This window comes from Moschus berezovskii, chromosome X (genome assembly GCF_049115385.1).
Source record: "Moschus berezovskii isolate FMDL1 chromosome X, NW_MosBer_1.0, whole genome shotgun sequence".
NCBI classification, from domain to species: domain Eukaryota; kingdom Metazoa; phylum Chordata; class Mammalia; order Artiodactyla; family Moschidae; genus Moschus; species Moschus berezovskii.
The window spans coordinates 45,922,677-45,946,296 of NC_142488.1; the positions used below are offsets into that span (position 1 = coordinate 45,922,677).

Genomic DNA, 23,620 nt, shown 5'->3' on the forward strand with positions numbered 1-23,620 from the left:
GAGGGAATACTCTAAGGCTACCCTGTGATCCCTGGCAGGGGCCACTTGCTGCAGCTATTGCTAGCATGGCAGGAATTGGGCTGTGTCTATCCTTGCTCCAGAGAGGCCAGCCTCAGGCCATTCTTAGACCAGTGGGAGGTTAGGTCAGAGCTACTTCCTCGTCCTCTCCTCTCAAAATACAGCAAGAGACCAGTCAGTCACAAATTTGCCCCAGGAATCCATCTCAGTAATGGGGAAACAGCTGCAGTGAGTATTGCACATTCTTCTCCCAGCCCTATTTCCTGGGACCAGCTCAGCCAACTTAGAGAAGGCTGAGTTCAGGGAAGAAGTGCGTGGATTTATGCAGTAGCTCCAGTGGCATGGCCTCAACCAGTCGTAGTTTCCCAGACCTCCTCCAAGAAGATTTCCTGGGAGCAAGCCCACTCTGGGTGCATCCTGCGCTTGTACATGCAGTGGAAGGTGGTCTAAAGAAGGAGTAATAAGGACAGGATATCCAGCCACCCTCCCCCCACTTCCTGAGAGTCAGCCAATTCTGCACTGTAATCAGCTCTCCCTACCTGGGGGAAATGCAGCAAGTTCTCTCAGTTTCAACTGGAAAATGAGGCTATTAAGAGTGCCTACCTTTTAAAGCTATTTTAAGGAATTAAAATCTGATGTATATACAGTAACAAATAAAATCCATTATATAACAGAGGCTCAAAAACACAGCAACTAGTTTTACATATATTTTATTCAAACTGCTGCTGCTAAGTCGCTTCAGTGTGTCCAACTCTGTGCGACCCCATCGAGGGCAGCCCACCAGGCGCCCCCGTCCCTGGGATTCTCCAAGCAAGAACACTGGAGTGGGTTGCCATTTCCTTCTCCAATGCAGGAAAGTGAAAAGTGAAAGTGAAGTCGCTCAGTCGTGTCTGACTCTCAGCGACCCCATGGACTGCTGCCTACCAGGCCTCTCCATCCATGGGATTTTCCAGGCAAGAGTACTGGAGTGGGGTGCCATTGCCTTCTCTGTTTTATTCAAACTGTAGTTGGACAATTTCCAGCAGCAAAACCACCTCAGTCTGGGTTGACTAAGGTGCTTACCAGGCTCAAACGGTATGTCACCAAACCTTCTTGGGCCTCAATTTCCACAAGTGGCAAATGAAGGAGGCTTCATTTCTTCTCACAGAAGGCTTCAGTTGTTCTTTTAGTCAACTTCTGATTTTGGGGGCCCAAAATGTTTCCTCAAATCAGCTACTGATTAACAGCTCTGGTTTATCTGGGAATTTCCACTAGCCAGGTTCTCTAGCCCAAGCCAAAAAGGTCAACAATCCAAACTTAGCTAAAGTACCGATACAAAGGAAATTCAAATCAACAAATGTCCTTCATCCACTCCTGGTACTTGTTTAATCACTAAGTCATGTTCTACTCTTTTGTGACCCGCATAGACTGCAGCCTGCCAGGCTCCTCTGCCCACGGGATTCCCCAGGCAAGAATACTGCAGTAGGTTGTCATTTCCTATTTCAGGAGATCGTCCCGACCCAGGGATAGAACCCACATCTCCTGCATTGGCAGGCAGATTCTTTACCACTGAGCCACAAGGGAAGCACTCATGGTACTTACCAGCTTATAAAATGTTCCCCATGTCCTCACTCACTCCCATTTCTCCTTCCCAGCAATCCATTAATCAGGCCTGGTTGCTGTTGCTGTTTAGTCACTAAGTCATGTCTCTTTTGCAACACTATGGACTGTACCCCACCAGGCTCCTCTGTCCATGGGATTTTCCTGGCATGAATACTGGAGTGGAGAATACTTTCTTCTCAAATGCACATGGAACATTCCCAGGATAGACCACATCCTGGGTTCACAAATCAAGAATCAGTAAATTTAAGAAAACTGAAATCATATCAAGCATCTTTTCTAACCACAATGCTGAGACTAGGTGTCAATTACAGGAAAAAAAAACTGTATAAAACACAAACACATGGAGATTGAACAGTACATTTCTAAATAAAAAACAGGTTATTGAAGAAGTAAAAAAAGAAATCAAATACTTGCTAGAAAAACATGACAGTGAAACCATGATGACCCAAAACCTATGGCATGCAGCAAAAGCAGTTCTAAGAGGGAAGTTTATACACAATCCTACCTCAAGATACAAACAAACAAAAAAAATTTAATAGACAACCTAACTTTACACCCAAAACAGCTGGAAAAAGAAGAACAAAAGAAAAGACCCAAAGTTAGCAGAAGGAAAGAAATCATAAACATCAGAGCATAAGCAAATGAAAAGGAAATGAAGGGACAATAGTTAAGATTAATAAAACTAAAAGCAGATTCTTTTTGAAGATAAATAAAATCAACAAACCTTTAGTCAGACTCATGAAGAAAAAAAGGGAGAAGAATCAAATCAACAAAATTAAAAATGAAAAAGAAAAATACAACAGACAATGCAGAAATACAAAGCATTATAAAAGACTATTATGAACAACAATATGGCAATAAAATGGATAACCTGGAAGAAATGGACAGATTCTTAGAAAAGTTCAATCTTCCAAGACTGAACCAGGAAGAAATAATGAACAACTCAGTTACAAGCACTAAAGTTGAAGCTATGATAAAAACTCTCCCAAGAAACAAAAGCCCAGGACCAGATGACTTCACAGGAGAATTCTATAAAACATTTAGAGAATAGCTAATGCCTATCCTTCTAAAACACTTTCAAAAAATTGCAGAGAAAGGGACACTTCCGATTATTCTATGAGGCCACCATCACCCTGATACCAAAACCTGACGAAGACAACACAGAAAAAGAAAACTACAGGCCAATATCACTCATGAATATAGATGCAAAAATCCTCAACAAAATTTTAGCAAACAGAATTCAGCAACACATATAAAGGCTCATATATCATGAACAAGTGAGCTTTATCCCACAGATGCAAGGATTCTTCAGTATATGCAAATCAATCAATGTGATACACCATATTAACAAATTGAAGGATAAAAACCATATGATTATTTCAATAGATGCAGAGAAAGCCTTTGACAAAATTCAACACCCATTTATGATAAAAAAAAAAAACCTCTCCAGAAAGCAGGCATAGAAGGAATATATCTCAACATAATAAAATCCATATGTGATAAACCCACAGCAAACATTATCCTCAATGGCAAAAAATTGAAAACATTTCCCCTAAAGTCAGGAACAAGACAAAGGTGCACACTCTCACCACTACTATTCAACATAGGTTTGGAAGTTTTAGCCACAGCAATCAGAGAAGAAAAAGGGAAAAAAGGAATCCAGAACAGAAAAGAAGAAGTAAAACTCTCACTGCTTGCGGATGACATGATCCTCTACATAGAATACCCTAAAGACACTATCAGAAAATTGCTAATCAATGAATATAGCAAAGATGCAGGATATAAAATTAACACACAAATCCGTTGCATTCCCATACACTAACAATGAGAAAACAGAAAGAGAAATTAAAGAAAAAATCTCATTCACCACTGTGATGAAAAGAATAAAATACTTAGGAATAAATTTACCTAAAGCAACAAAAAACCTACATATAGAAAACTATAAAACAATGGTGAAAGAAATCAAAGATGACACAAATAGATGGAGAAATATACCATGTTCATGGATCGGAAAAATCAATATAGTGAAAGTGAGTAGACTACCCAAAGCAATCTACAGATTCAGTGCAATCCCTATCAAGCTACCAATGGTATTTTTCACAGAACTAGAACAAACAATTTCACAATTTGTATGGACATACAAAAAACCTCGAATAGCCAAAGTCATCTTGAGAAAGAAGAATGGAACTGGAGGAATCAACCCGCCTGACTTCAGACTATACTGCAAAGCTACAGTCATCAAGACAGTATGGTACTGGCACAAAGACAGAAATATAGATCAATGGAACAAAATAGGAAGTCCAGAGATAAATCCATGCACCTATCGACACCTTATCTTTGACAAAGGAGGCAAGAATATACAATGGAGAAAAGACAATCTCTTTAACAAGCGGTGCTGGGAAAAGTGGTCAACCACCTGTAAAAGAATGAAACTAGAACACTTCCTAACACCATACACCAAAATAAACTCAAAATGGATTAAAGATCTAAATGTAAGACCAGAAACCATAAAACTCCTAGAGGAGAACATAGGCAAAACATTTTCTGACATAAATAACAACAAGATCCTCTATGATCCATCTCCCAGAGTAATGTAAATAAAACCAAAAATAAACAAATGGGACCTAATTAAACTTAAAAGCTTTTGCACAATAAAGGAAACTATAAGCAAGATGAAAAGACAGGCTTCAGAGTGGGAGGAAATAACAGCAAACAAACAACTGACAAAGAATTAATCTCAAAAATATACAAACAGCACATGCAACTCAATACCAGAAAAATAAACGACCCAATCAAAAAATGCACCAAAGACCTAAACAGACATTTCTCCAAAGAAGACATACAGATGGCTAACAAACACATGAAAAGATGCTCAACATCACTCATCATCAGAGAAATGCAAATCAAAACCACAGTGAGGTACCATCTCACGCTGGTCAGAATGGCTGCTATCTAAAAGTCTACAAACAACAAATGCTGGAGAAGGTGTGGAGAAAAGGGAACCCTCTTACACTGTTGGTGGGAATGCAAACTAGTACAGCAACTATGGAGAACAGTGTGGAGATTCCTTAAAAAACTGAAAATACAACTTCCATATGACCCAGCAATCCCACTGCTGGGCATACACACCGAGAAAACCAGAATTGAAAGAGACATGTGTACCCCAATGTTCATTGCAGCACTGTTTACAATAGCTAGGACATGGAAGAAACCTAGATGTCCATCGGCAGACAAATGGATAAGAAAGCTGTGGTACATTTACACAATGGAATTATTACTCAGCTATTAAAAAGAATGCATTTGAATCAGTTCTAATGAGGTGGATGAAACTGTAGCCTATTATACAGAGTGAAGTAAAAGTCAGGAAGAAAAACACCAATACAGTATATTAACGCATATATATGGCATATACAAAGATGGTAATGATGACCCTATATGTGAGACAGCAAAGGAGACAGAGACAGATATAAAGTACAGACTTTTGGACTCTGTGGGAGAAGGCAAGGGTGGGATAATTTGAGAGACTAACATTGAAACATGTACATTACCATATGTGAAATAGATCATCAGTCCAAGCTTGATTCATGAAACAGGACACTCAAAGCCAGTGCACTGGAAGAACCCAGAGGGATGGGATGGGGAGGAAGTGGGAGGGGAGTTTGGGATGAGGACACATGTACACCCATGCCTGATTCATGTCAATGTATGGCAAAAACCACCACAATATTGTAAAGTAATTAGCCTCCAATTAAAATAATAAATTTAAAATAAAAGAAAAAAAAATTGAAAGATAAAAACCATATGATAATCTCAATAGATATAAAGAAAGTCTTTGACAAAATTCAACACCGATTTATGATATAAACTCTTCAAAAAATGGGCATAGAAGGAATCTACCTCAACATAATAAAGGCCATATAAACCCACAGCAAATATTACTCTCAATGGTGAAAACCTGAGAGCATTCCCTCTATGATGAGGAATAAGACAACAGTGCCCACTCTTGTCACTGTTATTCAACACAATTTTGGAATTCCTAGCTATGGCAATCAGAGAAGAAAACAAAATAAAAGGAATCCAGGTTTGAAAAGAAGTAAAACTCTCACTGTTTGTAGACATTTTACTATATATAGAAAATCCTAAAGATACTATCAGAAACTTACTAGAACCAATCAGTGAATTTAGTAAAGTTGCAGGATACGAAATCAATACACAGAAATCCCTTGCATTCCTATACACTAACAATGAAAAATCAGAAAGAGAAATTAAGGAAATGATCCCAGGAATAAATTTACCTAAAGCAACAAAAGACCTGTATATAGAAAAGTATAAAACACTGATGAAAGAAATCAAAGATGATACAATTAGATGGAGAAATATACCAAGTTCTTGGATTGGAAAAATCAATATAGTGAAAATGAGTATATTACCCAAAGCAATCTATAGATTCAACACAATACCTATCAAACCACCAATGGTATTTTTCACAGAACTAGAACAAATAATTTCACAGTTTGCATGGAAACACAAAAGACTCTGAATAGCCAAAGCCATCTTGAGAAAGAAGAATGGAACTGGAGGAATCAACCTTCCTGATTCAGGCTATATACTACAAAAGCTATAGTCATCAAGACAGTATCGTATGTGTGCTCAGTCACTCAACCATGTCCAAATCTTTGCGACCCCATGGGCTGCAGATTTCTCTGTCCATGGGATTTCCAGGCAACAATACTAGAAGATGGGTTGCCATTTTCTCAACCCCAAGACAGTATGGTACTGGCACAAAACAGAAATATAAACCAATGGAACAAGATCTAAAGCCCAGAGATAAACCCACACACCTGTGAGCACCTTATCTTTGACAAAGGAGGCAAGAAAATACAATGGGGCAAGGACAGTCTCTTCAATAAGTGCTGCTGGGAAAACTTGACAGCTATCTGTAAAAGAATGAAATTATAACACTTCCTAACACCTTGCTGCTGCTGCTGCTAAGTTGCCTCAGTCATGTCCGACTCTGTGCGACCCCACAGATGGCAGCCCACCACAGTCCCCCATCCCTGGGATTCTCCAGGCAAGAACACTGGAGTGGGTTGCCATTTCCTTCTCCAATGCAGGAAAGTGAAAAGTGAAAGTGAAGTCGCTCAGTTGTGTCCAACTCTCAGCGACTCCATGGACTGCAGCCTACCAGGCCTCTCCGTCCATCAGATTTTCCAGGCAAGAGTACTAGAGTAGGTTGCCATTGCCTACTCCGTTCTAACACCATACACAAAGATAAATTCAAAATGGATTAAAGACCTAAATGTAAGACCAGAAATATAAAACTCTTAGAGGAAAACATAGGCAAAATATTCTCTGACGTAAATTACAGTAAGATCCTCTATGAGCCACTTCCCACTGCTGCTGCTGCTTTGTCACTTCAGTCCTGTCTGACTCTGTGTGACTCTAATGGACTGCAGCCTGCCACGCTCCTCTGTCCATAGGATTCTCTAGGCAAGAATACTAGAGTAGGTTGCCATGCACTCCTCCAGGGGATCTTCCCAACTCAGGGATAAAACCTGGGTCTCCTGCATTGCAGGCAGATTCTTTACCACTGAGCCACCAGGGAAGTCCCATGACCCACCTCCTGCTGCTGCTGCTAAGTCACTTCAGTCATGTCCGACTCTGTGTGACCCCATAGACGGAAGCCCACCAGGCTCCCCTGTCCCTGGGATTCTCCAGGCAAGAACACTGGAGTGGGTTGCCATTTCCTTCTCCATGAGTAATGGAAATAAAAACAAAAATAAACAAGTGGGATCTAGTTAAACTTAAAACGTTTTTGCAAAGCAAAGGAAACTATAAACAAGGTGAAAAGACAACCCTCAGAATGGGAGAAAATAACAGCAAATGAAACAGCTGACAATTAATTTCCAAAATATACAAGCAGTGTATGCAGCTCAATACCAGAAAAAAATGAGCAATCCAATCAAAAAGTGGGCAGAAGACCTAAACAGACATTTGTCCAAAGAAGACATAAAGATGACTAATAAAACACATGAAAAGATGGTCAAGATTGCTCATAATTAGAGAAATGCAAATCAAAACTACAATGAATAATTTAAAAAAAAAAACTATAATGAAATATCACTTCACACCAGTCAGAATGACCATCATCAAAAAATCTACAAACAATAAATTCTGGAGAGAATGTGGAGAAAACGGAACCCTTTTGCACTGTTGATGGAAATGTAAATTGATATAGCCACTATGGTAGACAGTATGGAAATTCCTTAAAACACCAGGAATAAAACTACCATATGAGACAACAATCCCAGTTCTGGGTATATACCCTGAGAAAACCGTAATTGAAAAAGACGCATGTACCCCAGTGTTCACTGCAGCACCATTTATAGTAGCTAGGACATGGAAGCAACCTAGATGTCCAACAGATGAATGAATATAGAAGATGTGGTACATATATATACAATGGAATATTATTCAGCCATAAAAAGGAACACATTTGAGTCAGTGCAAAGGAGGTGGATGAACCTAGAACCTATCATACAGAGTGAATTAAATCAGAAAGAGAAAAACAAATATCATGTATTAACACACATATATGAAATCTACAAAGATGGTACTGATGAACATATTTGCATAACAGCAATGGAGATGCAGACATAGAGAACAAACTTATGGACACAGGGTGGTAGGAAGGAGAGGGTGGAACGAATGGATAAAGTAGCATGGAAACATACACTAACATATGTAAAATAGACAGCCAGTTGGAATCTGTTGTATGACTCAGGGAACTCAAACTGGGGCTCTGTGACAACCTAGAGGGGTGGGATGAGGTGGGAGGGAGGCTCAAGAGTGAAGGGACATAGTATACCTATGGCTGATCCATGTTGATGTAGGGCAGAAACCAATACAATATTATAATTATCCTTCAATTATAAATAAATACATTAAAAATAAGAATACTGGAGTGGGTTGTCATTTCCTTAGGGGATGTTAACTCCTTGTAACAGAGAAGGAAATTGTTTAGGCTTGGGAGAAGACTTGCCTAAGGTCACACAGTGGATGATTACAGATCCACACAAACTTCCAGGCCTCTGAGTCCCAATTCTATGCAAATCTGCTGCGCTGTGCTGGCCCCTAATCAAGGAAGAAGACTTAAGAGTGAGAACTGTGCAGGTTCCCCTCACACCTGCAAGATCCATCCTCTTCCTCTCCCATCACACTCTTGTACCATCCAGCTGAGCCTTCTCTTCAGTATTTCCAGTCCTCATTGATTACCACTATTTTAGCCCCACTTAGAACATTCCAGAAAGCTTTCTGTGGCTATTATTCTTATCCAGAAACCCCACTATCACCACTCCCAAACCGTGGAACATGTTCCTCTACTCTTCTCCTTGGGAGATAAGTTTGAGGGGCCAAAACAAAGGTTCAAACAGAAACCTGCCATTGGGGACAAACATAAAGGTAGAGACAAAATGAAAATAAAGAATTTCAGCTATTGTTTAAGGAAAATGACCTACAAGATCTGGAATTTGAATGAACATTTCTAAAGCCCACAGCCAAAGTCTACTCTCAAAACCAGCTTTTTCAGGACCTGAAGGAAGGACTGTCTAGCTTGGTACTCTTTGGCAGAGCTGTAAGTGATGCTGGTAGAACCCCAATCAAGCTATCCCTGCAACCACTCCTCCCCTAATTTGCAGCCTTCCTGAGACGCACCTCTTCTTAAGGGGGCATCTGACCAACTCTAGATGCAGCATAGACCCCAAAGTGAGCCCTCTAACCCCTGTTCCCATTTCCTCAACACCAGCCCCTCAAATGAATTATATTCAACTGTGAGTAATTCATTCTGGCCAGCCTCAGCCTGTCTGTTCTTTTCTCTTGAATGCAGCCTCCTTCATCTTATACGGCAGTCACCACATCTAGCATAGACCAGCAGCTCAAACAATGTTGGTTCAACTGAATTCTAATTCAGCTAGAGCTTATCAGCCCAGAATGAAAATGCCAGCTTCAGTCCTTTCAGGCTGTGAGATTTGAGAAAGTGACCTAACCTTTTTGAAGAAAATGCTACCTACCATATGGAGTCACAGTAAGGATTAGAGATGATAAATATAAAAGATAGATTACTTGCTAGGTACTAAGCAGATGTTCAATAAAGGGCCCTTGTGATAGGTCCTCTTGCAGCTACCTTCTCCACTCTGCTGCTGCTGCTGCTAAGTCACTTCAGTCGTGTCCGACTCTGTGTGACCCCACAGACGGCAGCCCACCAGGCTCCCCCATCCCTGGGATTCTCCAGGCAAGAACACTGGAGTGGGTTGCCATTTCCTTCTCCATTCTAGTTCCTCAGATTTCCACTCACTACGATGAGGATGACAAAAGTCTCTTAACAGTGTTCCCTCTGGTCCCTCCTGCTACAGCACTGAAATTCCACTCCCTTGCCTCCCCACTTCCATCTCATCCATCCTGCACACCCTTGCAAGATTCATTTTCCTACAATTCTGATTTCAGTGCATCACACCTTGACTTACCAAATTATTCAGCATTGCCTACAAGATTAAGGCCAACTCCCTTTTCCTGACCTTCAAGACATGCTCTCTGCATGTTGCTTGCAGGTTTCCTAGGCTCACTTCTCTGCCCCTTAGCCTCAGCCCCAGATATACAGGGCGTATCCAGTCCAGGAGGTATGGTCACTCAGATTCTGCCTCTGCCTAGAAATGGGCTTACCTGGTGAAACTTCTTGATGCAGCAGCTTTCTCCTCAGGCTGCTGAGGCTCCCTCTCCAGCTTGCCTGGAATGGTGGGGGCTCTGGGAACCACCTACTTGCCACTCTCCTCTAAGGCTCCCAAACCGCCTTAGAAAGGAATATATTCAAAGAAGGTGTCATGCCTGCATCATAAGGCTTCTATTATTTCAGTACTAACTCAGCAAGGGTGAGATCAAAGACAGGCAACAAACCTCTTTCTTCCTCTGTTCAGATGAAGGGGAGAGGAGCTAACTCCAGGGAAAGAGACGTGATAAGGCAGTCAAGAAAGCCTGCAGAGGAGCAGCTGGATCAAGTGAACAATGGAGACTCCTGACTTTCCTAGGTATCCTCTATATGTACCATATCCTCTATATGCACAATACCCTAAGTGAGAGACCTCAGTAAAGAAACTGAGGTTTGGGAGGGGATCAGCTCGGTGTGCTTAGAGGAAGAAGCATTAAATTGAGGCCCAGGAACTTTGTGCTCTTATGTAACCTTTGGCAAACAAATCACTTCCCTGTCTGGGTCTCAGTTTTCCCATTTAGAAATGGGAGACTGAACTGGGAATCTGCTTCCTCCACGCTGCATGAAGCTGGGGAAAGGACAGTCCTGTGTTTAGTTTTCCAGTGACTGCTGAGTCAGGTGGAGAAGGCAATGGCACCCCACTCCATTACTCTTGCCTGGAAAATCCCATGGACAGAGGAGCCTGGTAGGCTGCAGTCCATGGGGTTGCTACGAGTCGGACACGACTGAACGACTTCACTTTCACTTTTCACTTTCATGCATTGGAGAAGGAAATGGCAACCCACTCCAGTTCTCTTGCCTGGAGAATCCCAGGGACGGGGGAGCCTGGTGGGCTGCCGTCTATGGGGTCGCATAGAGTCGGACACGACTAAAGCGACTTAGCAGGAGCAGCAGCAGCTGAGTCAGGAGTCATGTTGAGGAAATGTCATTTTGGGGGTTCTAGGCTTCATTGGGAGGCCTGGATGACTATCTGGTTGGGCCCACTGCAGAACAGAGGTGAACTGCAGCCCTGCCTCACTCCATATGCCTCTCACTTCTACCCTCCCCCCGCAAGCCCACCCAACATTCTACTTTTCTGAATGTGCTAGGCCTAGCCTATGAATATATGAAATGTACAGATTCTTGAGGGACCACAGCTGGCCAGGCCCAGCCCTCTCTCTCTGGAGAAGAGCTGCAGCCCCCAGTTGAGGGGCACTGTCTAGAGAAGAGGTGTTAGTATCTGCTAGGAAACCCAGCAGGGTTAAAAAAAAAAAAAAACCTGTTGATGAAAGCAGTGAAGGTTCTGCAACAAGAAATGCAGATCAAAATGTTGCAAAGCTCCCCATCCCCACCCCCATTGCCTGCCTCTGACTCCACCAAACTCCCTCAGGCCATTTTCTTCATTGTACTTATTATCCCCTAATCCCAAAAGGGGAGGTGCAGGGGAGCAATGCACCCTCGCTCAGCTAGCACCTGCACTTCTGCAGTGGTTCTGGTTTCCCTGCCTGCTTTCTAGCAACATTAACAGGTTTGAAAAATAAGACCAAGGAGACATGAAAGACTCTGATTATTTAACACACACACACACACACACACACACACACTTGGTTTAAGTATAGCATGAGAGGCTCAGATTACATCTGAGAAAGAACTTCCTGGCCATGAGATGGGTAAACCAAGAATGAGTGACACAAGAAGTCTATGAAATGCCTCTTCCAAGGGCTTTACATTTATCATCCAGTCTATCTGCCTGGACAGGACTTGAGGCAGGGGAACTGAAGAAATAACACTAGGCAGCTCTCTTCTAGCCCCTTCTTCCTCTTTGGCTCTTCAAAGAAGCCAGACTTGCTGCTATTTCTCTCATTCCCTTCATCATCTGGTTCAGAGAGTGTAAATTCAACAGTTCTTGAGGAATTTTTAACACCTCCACTATACTATGAGAGAAACACTGGATTGTCAGCTTCTTTCAACTACTTCTGTTCTGAAACTTTCAGCCCCTGACAGGTTGTAGACCAAGACTGAAAAAGCAAGAGACGTGAAAGGGGAGGAGTTCCTAGAAAGCTAACCAAGCTTCTTTTCACTCTTGATGAATGGGTGAGGTAAGAAGAGGGGTTGATTAATGTGATTTGCACTGATTTATGCTGAATGTATACAGTGGATAAGAGGAGCTGCACAGGAGGCAGCTGTTGGTGGTAGTGTTTAGTTGCTAAGCCTCTCCCTAAATTCTGTGTGAACTTAAGCAAGTCTCTGCTGCTTTCCAAGGCCTCAGGATTCCCATCTGCAAGAAAAGAAGTCCAAACTGGTGCTTCCTGAAGGCCTGTCCAGTTGGGAGAAAAACAATCAGCAAAGGACTAAGGGGCACTCAGCCTTTACCACATTGGTATATAGAATCCCAACTCTGTCTTTCCCTGCTGCCCCACTAAGATCCCCTGCAAAGCCAAAGAGAGGCTGACAATATACAGTTTCCCTCTAGAGATAGCCTACTCCCCTAATTCTTCCAGATCCAAAGATGACTTTTTACCCGCCCAACTTATGGCACTCTTCCAATCCCTTTCTAAGAACCCATTCTAAAACCCTTTCTAAAATCCTGTTTTATTGTGGCATATCTGCACACAAAAAATATCAGGACCTCCCAATTCCCCATTCTTTGATGGCCCCTTTCTTCATTCCTTCAAGATCAGACCCGATTTCACAACCTGGTATTTGGGAAACCCAACACCACTGGGCCACAACTTCCTTTTTACCTTGCTGTTGCTGTTGTTCAGTTGCTAAGTCATGTCTGACTCTTTAAGACCCGAGTAACTGCAGCATGCCAGGCTTCCCTGTCCTTCACTATCTCCCAGAGTTTGCTCAAATCCATGTCCATTGAGTTGGTGATGCCATTCAACCATCTCATTCTCTGTTGCCCCCTTCTCCTTCTGCCCTCAATCTTTCCCAGCATCAGGGTCTTTCCCAGTGAGTCAGCTCTTTGCAACAGGTAGCTAAGTATTGGAGCTCCAGTTTTAGCATCAGTCCTTCCAATGAACACCCAGGACTGATCTCCTTTAGAATGAACTGGTTGGATCTCCTTGCAGTCCAAGGGACTCCCAAGAGTATTCTCCAATACCATAGTTTAAAAGCATCAATTCTTCAGCACTCAGCCTTCTTATGGTCCAACTCTCACATCCATACATGACTACTGGAAAAACCACAGCTTTGACTTTACAGATCTTTGTTGGCAAAGTGATGTCTCTGCCTTGTAATATGCTATGTAGGTTTGTCATAGTTTTCCTTCCAAGGAGCAAGCATCTTTTAATTTCATGGCTGCAATCGCTGTCTGCAGTGATTTAGGGCCCAGAAAATACAATCTGTCACTGCTTCCACTTTTTCACCCCTCTATTTGTCATGAACTGATGGGAAAGAATGCCATAATCTCAGTTTTTTGAATGTTGAGTGTTAAGCCAGTTTTTTCACTCTTTTCTTTCACTTTCATCAAGAGAGTCTTTAGTTCCTCTTTTTCTGCCATTAGAGTGGTATCATCTGCATATCTGAGGCTGTTGATATTTCTCCCTGCAATCTTGATTCCAGCTTGTGATTCATCCAGCTCAGCATTTCACATGATGTATTCTGCATACAAGTTAAATAAGCAGGGTGATAATATACAGCCTTGATGTACTCCTTTCCCAATTTTGAACCAGTCCATTGTTCCATGTCCAGTTCTAACTGTTGCTTCTTGACCTGCATATAGGTTTCTCAGAAGGCAGGTAAGGTGGCCTGGTATTCCCATCTCTTGAAGAATTTTCCACAGTTTGTTGTGATCCACACAGTCAATGGCTTTAGTGTAGTTGATGAAGCAGAAGTAGATGTTTTTCTGGAATTCCCTTACTTTCTCTATGATCCAACAGATGTTGGCAATGTGATCTCTGGTTCCTCTGGCTTTTCTAAATCCAGCTTGAACATATGGAAGTTCTGGGTCTTTTCTGGTTGAGACTGTAAGGGGCCTTTCTACCTTGGAGCCATACAACCTCAACCAGAAAAGACTGTCACTTCACTCATCCTGCTTGCCAGCTACTCCCTCCCATTCCTAATTTTGCTTATACAACTACCCTTTGCCTAACCAAAACCCCTCTAATTTCTGCAGGCTTCCCAGGACAATACCCCATGTACACATAGATCTCTAATCTCTCTCCATGGCAGCTGTCTCTAATTCATGAATTAGCTGGGGACTGGGCAATGCATTTCCTGAGCTTATAAAGTTAGACATTGTGCTTTATTTTTTAAATTGTAGATGAAACTCATTCCCCTTCTCAATCTTCATTATGTATTAGTTCAGTTCAGTTGCTTAGTCGTGTCCGACTCTTTGTGACCCCATGAATCACAGCATGCCAGGCCTCCCTGTCCATCACCAACTCCTGGAGTTCACACAAACTCATGTCCATCGAGTTGGTGATGCCATCCAGCCATCTCATTCTCTGCCGTCGCCATCTCCTCCTACCCCCAATCTCTCCCAGCATCAGACTCTTTTCCAGTGAGTCAACTCGTCGCATGAGGTGGCCAAAGTATTGGAGTTTCAGCTTTAGCATCAGTCCTTCCAGTGAACACCCAGCATTGATCTCCTTTAGAATGGACTGGTTGGATTTATTTGCAGTCCAAGGGACTCTCAAGAGTCTTCTCCAGCACCACAGTTCTAAAGCATCAATTCTTCAGCGCTCAACTTTCTTCACAGTCCAACTTTCACATCCATACATGACCACGGGAAAAACCATAGCCTTGACTAGACGGACCTTTGCTGGCAAAGTAATGTCTCTGCTTTTTAATATGCTATCTAGGCTGGTCATAACTTTCCTTCCAAGCACTAGGCGTCTTTTAATTTCATGGCTGCAATCAGCATCTGCAGTGATTTTGGAGCACAAAAAATAAAGTCTGACACTGTTTTCACTGTTTCCCCATCTATTTCCCATGAAGTGATGGGACCAGATGCCATGATCTTCGTTTTCTGAATGTTGAGCTTCAAGCCAACATTTTCACTCTCCTCTTTCACTTTCATCAAGAGGCCTTGGAGTTCTTCTTCACTTTCTGCCATAAGGGTGGTGTCATCTGCATATCTGAGGTTATTGATATTTCTCCCGGCAATCTTGATTCCAGCTTGTGCTTCTTCCAGCCCAGCGTTCCTCATGATGTACTCTGCATATAAGTTAAATAATCAGGGTGACAATATACAACCTTGACGTAATCCTTTTCCTATTTGAAACCAGTCTGTTGTTCCATGTCCAGTTCTAACTGTTGCTTCCTGACCTGCATACAGGTTTCTCAAGAGGCAGGTCAGGTGGTCTGGTATTCCCATCTCTTTCAGAATTTTCCACAGTTTATTGTGATCCACACAGTCAAAATCTTTGGCATAGTCAATGAAGCAGAAATAGATGTTTTTCTGGAACTGGCTTGCTTTCTCCATGATCCAGCAGATTGTGGCAATTTTATCTCTGGTGCCTCTGCCTTTTCTAAAACCTGCTTGAACATCTGGAAGTTCACAATTCACATATTGCTGAAGCCTAGCTTGGAGAATTTTGAGCATGACTTTACTAGCGTGTGAGATGAGTACAATTGTGCAGTAGTTTGAGCATTCTTTGGCATTCCCTTTCTTTGGGATTGGAATGAAGACTGAGCTTTTCCAGTCCTGTGGCCATTGCTGAGTTTTCCAAATTTGCTGGCATATTGAGTGCAGCACTTTCACAGCATCATCTTTCAGGATTTGAAATAGCTCAACTGGAATTCCATCACCTCCACTAGCTTTGTTCGTCGTGATGCTCTCTAAGGCCCACTTGACTTCACATTCCAAGATGTCTGGCTCCAGGTGAGTGATCACGCCATCGTGACTATCTTGGTCATGAAGATCTTTTTTGTACAGTTCTTCTGTGTATTCTTGCCACCTCTTCTTAATATCTTCTGCTTCTGTTAGGTCCATACCATTTCTGTCCTTTATCAAGCCCATCTTTGCATGAAATGTTCCCTTGGAATCTTTAATTTTTTTTGAAAAGATCTCTTGTTTTTCTTATTCTGTTGTTTTCCTCTATTTCTTTGCACTGATCGCTGAGGAAGGCTTTCTTATCTTTCCTTGCTATTCTTTGGAACTCTGCATTCAGATGCTTATATCTTTCCTTTCCTCCTTTGCTTTTCGCTTCTCTTCTTTTCACAGCTATTTGTAAGGCCTCCTCAGACAGCCATTTTGCTTTTTTGCATTTCTTTTCCATGGGGATGGTCTTGGTCCCTGTCTCCTGTATACTCAATAAATATCTGAGACTTGAGTATCATTTTTCTAATCATTTTCATGTGAATCAGGACAATTGCCAGTTGGGAACATAAAGGTCTTCTCCAAAGCTTTCCAGACATTAAGTCCTTCCTGAGCATTCATTAACCACTATGCATTGCTAGGGTTTCATGGAACTTCGGCTGAGATTCAGGTTTCATTTACCCCTGTGAGAAGTTCGGCAAGAACCCAGACATCCATGGTATCAGGGAAACAAAGTAGAGGCAGGGAAATTTAATTATAGTTTGTTTCCTATTATAATTTAAGTTAGAAAATTCCCAAGGGATGCAGGTGGCCTGGAGGAGTTCTGAGAAAGAAGAGGTCATCATGGATTGCAAGAGATGGAAAGGCACTAAGGAGGTAGGCCCAGAGCTGAGAGGGAAGAGAATTTGAACAGTGTAGGGTGAGTGAATCTGAGTGTGGGGAGGGGAGTCATATAGGGCATGTATGTTGGGTGGCTGCTGGTTTGAGATAGTGCAGAGGACATGTCCAGCTTTAAACCAGAGATGCCCAAATGTAAGTAGGGGGACTGTATTGGTGCTTGGTCAAAGTGAAAGGAGGTGACTGTAGTGTCCTATCTTCAGTTCTTGCTAGTATCACAAAAGTCCCCAGCTAGCCTTCCATTAAAGTGAGGGATTTATTGGGTCACATTTTCTCCTCTCAGAGGTGCCTAGGCTTTGCCAGGGCCCTGTAGTGTACAGTGTTTTCCACCCTCAGAGGTGTGTTAAAGGTCCAAGAAGAGACTTTCAAGTTCCTGGACAGCTCCTGGGCTTCCCTGGTGGCTCAGATGGTAAAGAATCCACCTGCAATGCAGGAGACCTGAGGTTCAATCCCAGCGTTGGGAAGATCCTCTGATGAGGGCATGGCAACCCACTCCGGTATACTTGCCTGGAGAATCCCCATGGACAGAGATGTCTGGGGGGCTACAGTCCATGGCATGGCAAAGAGTCAGACACGACTGAGCGACTAAGCACAGCACAGCACAGGTAGCTCCCTCCCTCTTGTTCCTCAGAAAGGCCTAGAGTCCACAGAAAGGGGCACACTTCCCTGCAGACTGAACAGTGGGTGGGGCCAAATGAGAGGAGCTGCACTGAGGGAGGGGGCTTTGCTGGACTTCCCAAGGAGAGGGGGTGGGGAGTCCAACAAAGCAGGACCCTCCATCAAGCCCATGTGAATGCAGCAGGCAGGTAAAGCTGCAGGAGATATTTGTGTGAGGGGCAAAGGTTCACCTTGACTCCTGCGGCCTACGCCAAGGCAAGCTTGGCCCATGGAGGCTGGCTCTGCAGGGACTGTCCTGAGCTGTGGCACGCCTGGCACAGCCCCTCACCGCCGGGAGATGCCTAGGCCAAGTCTGATGGTCACCAGTCAGAGGTGTCTGCAGCAGACAATGACAGCGGCCCAGCAGGCTGGGTATTTTCTGTAACTTTGAAGTTGGAGGATTTGGCTGCTTCTCTAGCTCTCTCACACACACCCAAACGGCTGTTTCTCTACTACAACAATTGCTCCCCCGACCTATGGCACAGAACCGCGCGCCCCCCCGCCCCCCGCACACCACACCACACCACACCATGGTTATCGCTATTTTTAAACCAGAGGTTGGAGAGAAAAGCGCGGCCGGTACGCTCCAAGGGGACAGGAGGCGAGGCAGGGCGGGGGAAGGGTAGCAGGGACAGGAGGGAGGCGCGGGGGCGAAGGGGAGTTTGACAAAGCGGCCTTGCAGCTCTAACCCAAGGACTAGCTTGAGCTGCCGCCTTAACCCAAGGTACTGCAATAGATGGGTTGCCAGCCCCTCTGTCCGCGGAGGCGGGCGCCAGATGCGCCCGGAAGCCCAGGAACAGGGGGCGCGGCTGGTTGGGGCCTCAAGGCCGAGGTTCCAAAGGGAAGTGAGCAGCCCACAGGCCCAACTGAGCTCGTCCCGGGAGGAGACAGACAAAGTAGATACCCTAACCCACGCCAAAGCAAGTACCCGTCGGGCCCAAGCCAGCGCGTAGGCTTCGTCCCTAGAGGAGAGGGAGAGGCAGGAGATGCGCCGGGAAGGGGAGGGGCGGCAGCCGGGCCGCTGTGATGAGCGATACTCGTCTAACACAGCTGTTCCAGCTAATGTGCTACAACAAAGCTGTAGAGCTCCCGGCCTACAAAAGCACCGCTGGGGGTGCTGGTTGGCTTCTCCCCTCATGAGACCACAGGGCAGCACGTGCCGGTTGCCTCCCCTGCCTCCCCCGAGAGCCCCGAGGCATGGCCCAGGATAGCCCGCCGGCCTGCCTTCCTCTTTCCACCTCTAGCCGCGGTCGCTAGCGCTCAGAGGACATGGCTCTGACCCTCACCAAAAAGTCCTCAAAGCTGGTTCCAAAGGGGAGCGCAGAGCGGTCCGGAGCGCCGACCGGCCCAGCCCTTAGAGCTCCTTCCTAGGCGACCAGAGTGGAGCACGAGAGACTGCACCGTAAGGCGGGCAGGCGGAGGCTCCTGCTGCGCGCAATGCTTACCCGGCCCGGTCCGGTTTCCAGCCCGGTTTTTGTCTCTTGCGCCGCCCTGGCCGGAGCTGGAGCCTTGGCTGCTACGGCTGAGAGCGTCGCCACCGCCGCCCCTGCCGCCGCTGTGGCTCCAGTCACCTCCTGCACCAGCTCCCCTTCCCCAGGCTCTGGACTGCTCCCCCATACCCCTCCCCCCAACCCGGACTTCACAGCCACAGGGTGGGGTATTGGCTTCCTGATTGGCAGGCGTGTGGTCCAATCACCACGGGGAGAAGGCGTTTCCTGACTCGCCCACTGTTTTCCTTGGTGCGTTTCTCTTTAAATGCAAATAAGCGCGGGCGTGGTGTTGGCAGCGGGTGGAGAGGCTCCAGAGCCCTTAGCTGGGACTCCTCAGTCCCCCACCCCCTCACGCCGGGCGGGTAGCTGCTTGGCGACGCCGTAAGCTCCAGGGGCTGGTCCCGTCAGTATGGAGCTCTCTGGAGCCTGGTTTCGCTTTTGCATGCACTTTTATTTCCGTGGCCGCGGTGCAATCGGGCCGCGGCGCGCTGGTCGCCACCGGTAGTTTATTCCAGAGCAAGAGGCCAGCTGGGAGAGGCGGGGCGGAGAGGCTGGGGTTCCTGGGGGACTACAACGTACCCCCTGCACTTTGCTGGCCCCATCCTTAGGCGTAGAAACAGGGCCCCGGGCGCCTGCCCCGGAGCCGCTCAGAGGGACCCACCTGCCAACACGTCAATTGCAGCTCCAGCGTCCCAGCTTCCTCTGCCTTTTCGGCACACTGCAGCCTTAAGAGACCATAGAGTCCAGCTTCTACCAGTTACTGAAAAGTCTGTTGCTGCCCAGAGAAGAGAAAGTGCTTCCCCAAGGTCACCTATCCTGCTAGTAACTGGGGCAGATTTGGAATTCAGGACCCGGGCTCCCAGTCCAGGGCTGCTTTCACTTTTCTTCTTTGTAAAGACCTGTTTCCGTGATTGACTCTCACCCTAATTTCCCACTTTTTATGGAACTTGAGGGGATCCCCAAAGTCTCTAGTGGCCTTCTCAGTCCTTTGATGTTGAGCTAGGCTTTGTGCAGTTCCCTATCCCGTAAAAACCTGGGTGTTGAGAGAAAAATCTTGTCTGAGTTCAGACTGGAGGTCAAAGTTGAAGGTGGAATGAGGAGGCCTGTACCAGCCTTGCTGCTGAAGTGTCTGGGATGTGGTAGGGGGCCAGCCTGAACTTGGGTCTCTAACCTGAGGGCATTAAATGGCATTAGTGGCTGTCAGGGCCAGGTGAGCTGAGACAACAAAGAATCCAGTTCTACCACTAGCTCAGGAGTATCCAGAAGGCCCAGCCCTAAATCTTTGTGAATGTCTAAAAAGCAGGGGAGGGGGACGAGGAGGGGTGGAAGTGGTACAGTTGAGGAGAGGGGAGGGATTAGAGAAGGATGCCTGCCATTTTTTGCATTGCAGGAGGAGTGCTGTCTGTTGCTCTATTGGGTTCTATCTGCCTTGAAAAGATCCAGCTGCTAAACTGGTAAGAAGAGGACTACTGTGCCTGTGTGTGTGGACCAAAGGAAGTTACACAGTTTCTAGGGCTGGGATCTGCTCCAGCTCTGCCTCAGACTTGCTGTATGACCTTAGCCAGTTTTCTTCTGTGTGCCAGACCATCACACCATCTTCCCAACGAGGGTGTAAAACTGATCAAGTATATAGAGTCTTCCAACTCTGACAGTTCAACTCAATTTTTTTTTTAATATTACATGACTTTCCATGACATTCTATACTTTGTCAACAAACATCAGTATTTGAACATCATACCTCCTCTCCTCGTCTTAGGTCCAAATAAGTGTCAGAGAGAAGGGGGCTGCGGCTGGCTCATTGTGCAACTTTGTTGGGCAAGTGCCTTCTTCTCCCTAGCCTCAGTTTCCCCATTTAGATGGCTGGACTGTAGTGTTTCCCTGGAGCTGTGATTTCCTGCTTTGTAAAGCCCTGATTCTCATTTATTGGACCTGATTTGGAGGTGTCTTTTTTCCCAGTACCTCCTTCATAAACTTCTTCACTGTCTCATGCCTCTGGTTGCCTGCCACCTGTTCCCATTTCACCCAGAACCTTGATTCTCTGGAGTAGACCAAAGATTACAATTTGGAGGAGACAGTTTCTAATCTGGAGTCCAGGGAAATACAGGGCCAGGATAGTCTCAGCTGTGGGAGCAGGAAGATGAGATGTACAGAGTAGTGAAGTGGTGGGCTTAAAATAACACTGAGGTGAGGGGCACTGATGCACTGTTCCTGTCACAGGAGCTAGTCCTTTACCTAGCTACCAACAATATTCCACACCAGTCAGATTTGGGACTGATAAGTATTTGACATTGGGCTGGGCCCAAAAGAAATAGGGATTGCGGAAAATGAAAGTAATTTTTGACATGATAAAGAGGTCCCAGATGGGTGCACTTCTTCTTGGTGCTGATATTTCTAAGTCTCAGGTGAAGATTGTATATATGCATGTTAAGGTAGAAGGGATGTTGTGGGGGATGGCACAGCTCCTTGTTTGTATGGCCCACTCCTCCCCAGGAACAATGTATGGCAAGACCAAGTGTGGGCATAAACTTATACCTCAAACTGCTTTCTCGAAGAGTGCCCTCCAGGCCCCCATTATACATGCTGACTGATAAATAATCAACTTGTTTGGTCACTGCAGGGGCTGGTGGTGGAGAGCAAGAATATGTCCTTACGTTTCTTCACCTACAAAGTGGAGATAATCTCTCTGCTGCTCAGTACCTTGTTCCTGTGGTGAAAAACCCATGGGAAGAGATGTGCAGGCTGTTTAGAGGCAACTCTATAAAAACAGATTGAGTCACAAGACTACAATGCTCATTTCTTTCTTCCCCAAACGTTCCATGGGCACCTCCTCTATGGCAGGCCTGGTGATAAGCATTGGGAGAAGTGGGTACAGTGATAACATTCTGGGAGAAAGGGGAAATTGGTGATAGAGTTCTGAGAGGAGCTGAAAGGTAGACTAGAGGTCTAGCAAAGGTGATCTGGAACACTGCAGATGAAAAGATTTATTCTCTCCAGGGGGAGGGGGAGGGGCATCAAAGATTCTTGGAGGATGGCCTTGATGGTTATGTCAAGTTAAACAAGTTAGAAAAGTAGGTGTGGGGAAATTAACAAGATGGTGCCAGTCAGGCTCTCTCACCCCATGCTATCATGCCCTCTTGCTCCATGTTCTGTAAACAATGATTTTGCACAGTTATGTAACAGCTGAGATCACTTATAGCACTGCACATGCGCATCACAAGGTACTCATTTGGTTACGGCTACTTTGTGCAGTACCCCTGTATGAGCTTCACCATGAAAGTCCTGGCTGCTACTTCTTTGGGGTTACACTGGAGCAACATCATGGTTATGTTATATGAGGTTATGTTATGGCTCTGTTATAGCTATGTTATGGTTATGTTGTGGCAGCTGCTATGGCTGCTGCATCCTTCAGGAGAGAGACTGTGTTATGGCTGCCATGCCAGCCAGGAAAGAATAAAAGAAAGTGAAGTCACTCAGTCATGTCCGACTCTTTGTGACCCCATGGACTGTAGCCTACCAGGTTCCTCCGTCCAAGGGATTTTCCAGGGAAGAATACTGGAGTGGGTTGCCATTTCCTTCTCCAGGAGATCTTCCCAACCCAGGGATTGAACCCGGGCCTCCTGCACTGTAGGCAGACGCCTTACCGTCTGAGCCACCAGGGAAGTCAGGAAAGAATAAATGTGTCTGCAATTCCTACAGTTCCGTGAGTCTCTTTCCAGCCTCCTAGCTCACGCCTTGCTTACCCTGGGTTCAGCGAACATTGCACACAGTGTGAACAGTGAGACAATTGGCACCATGAGGTTGGCTCATGGGTGATTTCCAGGATAATTCATGCTGATGAATATTCTTAAGTACCTCTGCCTCCAGTTTCCTTATCCCAGAGTGAGCCACAGCTTACCCCTGCCTCAGGTGGAGACTCTCCAAGACACACAGGTAAGTCTGGTCCAGGCTTCTATGACATCAATGATTTTGCCCTGGGTCCTGGTGAGCACTAGACCTTGTGTGCACTCTCCAAGAGTGGAATCTCTTATTTCTCCCAGTTCTGTGGAGCTCCTGCACTGAATCTCTCCTGGCCTTCAAAGCCAGATGCTCTAGGGGCCCCTCCCCCCAATGCCAAACCCCTAGGATGGGGAGCCTGGTATGGGGCTCTGAACTCTCACTCCTGTGGGAGAACGTCTGTGATAACAATTGTTATCTAGTTTGTGGGTTTCCTACCTGGGGAATTAATTATATTGCAAGTGTGCCGCTCTTCCTGTTTCATTGGCTTTCTTCTTTATGTCTTTGGATGTAGAATGTCTTTTCTTGGAAGGTTCCAGTCTTTTTTATAGATGGTTGTTCAGCAGTTAGTTGTGATTTGGTATGCTCATTAGAAGGCATGAACTTAGGGTCCTTTCCCACCATCTTATCTCTCCCATCCAGAGATTCTTTTTGATTGAGCACAGACACACCAAG

At 45.1% G+C, this 23,620-nt stretch overlaps 1 protein-coding gene across 2 annotated transcripts in view; it reads right to left on the reverse strand.

Moving 5' to 3' along the window:
* The window catches only part of AMER1 (APC membrane recruitment protein 1), a 31,304-nt gene extending 12,014 nt beyond the window's left edge, over nt 1-19,290 (reverse strand). For both annotated transcript variants that reach the window (XM_055438781.2, XM_055438782.2), the window contains exon 1: nt 19,127-19,290. The gene's annotated coding sequence lies outside the window, so the exon portion shown is untranslated. The remainder of the gene's footprint in view (nt 1-19,126) is intronic.
* Between the last annotated feature and the right edge of the window lie 4,330 nt (nt 19,291-23,620).